Genomic DNA, 4,432 nt, shown 5'->3' with positions numbered 1-4,432 from the left:
TTTCACCAAGCCGATAATATCTGTTAAGTCAAGATTTTAGTTCATAATGCATTCCGAGTAAAGTAATATAGGATGCCGTACCAGATTATTGACATATCCACAAGTTGGACAACTAAAATATTTTTTCCTGATGCAGTTGAGGGAGGAATGATTCTTCTCCAACCTAGCTTGTAAGTTGCATCTACAATTACATATAGCATAGAGGAAAAGTTCGAAATAAAGAGAAGATTAGCTCAAAATCAGCTAATTCCAAAGAGAAGAAAATTTGACCAACGTCTCATGAAAATCTTCTTCATTTCTAGTTCTAACTTTGCTCTTTATTTTACACAACTGAAAATATGACCCATTGGACGTGAAATTGGAAGTTGCAAGAAGAAGAACTAAAAGAGTGAAGAGATGAAGCAGCTGATGTTTCTGAACTTAGGTTCAGTGCACTACAAATAGCATGTAACAGACACTAATTACCTTATGCATTGAATCAATATTGGAAGTCTGCAATATTGAATCATCCAAATGATAGGGACGATGGCATGGCAACCTTGCGTAACCACTATTCTCAACAGCCGCATACCAATTAAAATCTCTCCAGAGAACAACGTATGAAACACCGTGTCAGAAATGAATCTCTTTTTTATGTACTATTATTTTCGATTGTAGTAGTGTAGTCGCCGACTTCGATGATACTGAAAGAGGTCATGCTGGAACCGTCAGAAAGAAAATGAATATTAATTTGATCGAAATGTCCTTGGTTGCCCCACCTCTTCACTCTTCTACAGCAAATAATCAGCTTACACTGGACCATTCTTGCAGCCTTGCTATTCCTGGATTCAAAGAATGACAGAACAACTCTGCAAAACATCAACAGTAAAATATTCAATACTAATGAACAATACCATTACTTGTCAAAGTAACCCCCCCAACAATTCAATGGATTTGCTTAAAGCAACATATAAACAAAGCAGTAGTAATGAACCTGCATAAATATGCGCAATTTCGTGGAGAATGTCGTGCAAATAGTTTCATTTGAGCTCATAAATGCCATTTTTGGTATATGAAGAGACACAACAATACAATCAACAGTGCGCATCTTCTAAAGAAAGCTCCAGAATAAGGTGCTTGCCTTTTTATGCTACGTACAGCTTACACATCGAAGTACTATAACAAAAGTACATATATATTACATAAACAAACTTAAAAAATTGAGGGACAGTAATAGGCCATATAAACATGATGAGAAGTGCCAAATGGTCATTAGTACCGTCTGTTAGTAAAATATCTAATTCGATTGTTGAACCAACTTTTTAAAACATTTTCACCTTTAATGCCATATTCTATATGAAAATTTCACAATTTGATGCTTTGTTTTAAAGTTCCTTAGTGAGATTTTTTTATTCTTTTTCATCTTTCATGTGAAGAGGAGCCTTTGGATTAGCTGGTAAGGTTGTTGCTATATGAGTTGTGATCAGGAGGTCGCAAGTTCAAGCCTTGAAAACATGCAAGGTAAGGTTGTGTATCATAAACACTTGTGGTTCACCTCTTCCCTGAACCCATGCATAGCCCGGACTTTAGTGCACCATACTGTTATTCCTTTTTTTCATCTTTGATGTGCAGTTTCTCAAGTGAGATAATTCAAATGGAGAAATGAAGACTGAATAATATAGTATAAAATTTTCTTGTATGTAGATTAGAAAAACTTCTTTATATATGATTAACAAAAAAAAAATTTTCATAGTAAATCGGAAATTCGAAATGTAGCTCAATTTAAGAAAACTCAATTAATAGCAAGTTACAATTGTTTGAACAATATTATCAAACAAATTGGCTGAACCAAAGCTCTTGTTTGCTTTATCATAGTTTTTGTTTCAGATATTATTTAAATATTTAATATGCTCAAACTGTGTTTAAAGTTTAAACCTATGTGAAAATATCGAACATGAATATGAATATCAAATGTAGCACACAACAAGAAAAATAGGAAGATAAATGGAGAAATTGGAAAGGAAACTCAAATGCCATCAGGTTGGCCTTACGTAGATAAACACCTTATGAGTGATAAGAAAATAAGCAAATAGGTGAATGAGTAAACAAAGATTTTTATAGCTAAAGAAACGTAAAGAAGTGAAGAGCTACGCAGGAACCCAAAATAATGTTGTTTTTTACTGAGTACTATACTATTTTTGTGCCAAATAGAGTAGAAGAAAGTAAAATAGATATAAAATATACTACATTCAAGCTGTAATACTGCAATAATTTGAGCAGATTTTTACAAAAACATGCTCATCTATAGCAAAAAATAAAGGGATAAAAGCTGAAGAATATTGGAGGAAATAATAATTTATGACATCATTCATGGAGTGTGTGGAAAATTGAAAAAAAAATACCTGAAATTGAAACACCCAGTTGAAAAGATGAAAAACATACTTGAAGAAACAAAAATCTTACAGGATAAATAAGTTAAGACTTAAGAATGAAAGAAGTAACCATGAATTAGAAAACCTAAAAACGAAAGAAGTTGAAGAGATTACCTAAGTGGTCTGCTTGTAAAAAGCACGGAATGTGTTCTGTGTTAAGTTAGAAGTTGGAATAAGAGTTAAGGATAGGGATGCTTCTAGAGATAAAGTGATGACTGCGTGAAATGACTGAATTACCCCTGATCGTCCGCATGCTCCCTCTCTATATAGTAGTAATTTGATTTCTTTCATTATTGCTAATTTTAATTTTTATTTAATGTTAATATTCTTTTCGGTAAAATTGATTTTGGTCCATAATTGACTTGCATTATTTAAGAAAATGTTGAGTTTGAAATGTTATTTGACTTACTCCAACATTGCTATTTTTGGCTTTTGGTTAATTGAAGTATTTTTAGTAAATTTTGATTTCTTTCATTATTGCTAATTTTGATTTTCGTTTCATGTAAATATTTTTTTTGGTAAAATTGATTTTGATCCATAATTGACTTGTATTATTTAAGAAAATATTGAGTTTGAAATGTTATTTGGCTTACTTTATATTTGGAGATAACATAGTTTTTTTTTTTAAAATACAAATATAACGTATTTTCTTATGAGATATTTTGTGCATCCTAATTCATGTGAAGATGTGTTTGTATAGCTCGAAATCGAAGAGAAAAAAATAAAATAACAAGAGATACATACAACTACATTAACACGGAATCAGAGATACAACAACAACAACAACAACAAACCCAGTGTATTCCCACCTAGTGGGGTCTGGGGAGGGTAAGATGTACGCAGTCCATACCTCTACCTCTGATGAAGTAGAAAAGCTGTTTCCGATAGACCCTCGGCTCAAGGCACGAGATACCACACAAACACATAGTAAAGCACAGAAGCAGATTACATATCATAAATACGGCACCCATACGTAATATAAAACAGAGGAAAGCAGAGGAAAGCACATAGGTTCGTAATAAAACATGGAACACGGAACACGGAATCATAACAGGAATAAAACCCCCACCAAGTAATTCCCTACACTAGCGACCCAAACTGGCCCTAATCCTCTGCCGGAATCAAAGATACAGAATGTATAAAATGTATTTGATGTTTTACAGAATGTATCTTTGGTATAAATAATTGAATCACAACAATAAATAATGAGAGATACAAACAATACACCCTTGTACACAATATGTATCTTTAAGCTTACCAACATGTATCTTTGGTATGCTTATTTCAATAAAACTTTAAAAACAAGAGATACATATAAACACATAAACAGAGCACTATAGCTACAAGATATTGGAAAAGTATCATGCATGTCTAAATATGTATCTCAGTCTAATATTGCCCAGATCTAAACATGCAAATACCTTTGGAAGCACATTTCTGGAAATGACTTTAACAACTCTTCTTCTTTTAGCAGGAACTTTACCTTTAGAACATTTAGATCCTCTTTTCTTAGAAACATGCCCTTCTTTTTTTCTTATTCTTTTTTTGCATGCTTTTCACGCAATTTCTTCATCGTAGATGGATCATTTCGATGCTTGAATCTATTTTTATTAAAACATCACAATCTTGCTAAAAATGTCAGGAACAAAGTTTACAACTTTTTCATATTGTTTGATATTGTCAAATTGAGAGATTCCAAGACTAAAAGATGGCACCAAATCTTTATTCATTATGTAAATTCAAACAATATAGACTGAAAAAAATCAATAATCAAAGAATTAATTAAACAATGTTATCTAAATAACACTTTATAAAAAACGGTATCAAAGTATTGATTTTTGATGAAAACTGCACCACAAAAACAATTTCTTTCATTATTGCTAATTTTGATTTTTGTTTAATGTAAATATTCCTTTTGGTAAAATTAATATTGGTCCATAATTGACTTGCATTATTTAAGAAAATGTTGAGTTTGAAATGTTATTTGGCTTACTTTATATTTAGAGAGAACATACTTTTTT

At 31.7% G+C, this 4,432-nt stretch overlaps 1 long non-coding RNA gene across 1 annotated transcript; it reads right to left on the bottom strand.

Annotated features, from left to right (window-relative positions):
• Positions 1-228: 228 nt before the first annotated feature.
• On the bottom strand, positions 229-2,750 carry LOC107877122. Its single transcript, XR_001676172.2, has 2 exons — positions 2,526-2,750; positions 229-848 (listed from the first exon to the last, which is right to left on the bottom strand). It is a non-coding gene; the product is annotated as an uncharacterized LOC107877122 (long non-coding RNA).
• Between the last annotated feature and the right edge of the window lie 1,682 nt (positions 2,751-4,432).

This window comes from Capsicum annuum, chromosome 7 (genome assembly GCF_002878395.1).
Source record: "Capsicum annuum cultivar UCD-10X-F1 chromosome 7, UCD10Xv1.1, whole genome shotgun sequence".
NCBI classification, from domain to species: Eukaryota; Viridiplantae; Streptophyta; class Magnoliopsida; order Solanales; family Solanaceae; genus Capsicum; species Capsicum annuum.
This window is presented reverse-complemented; position numbering and strand designations above follow the sequence as displayed.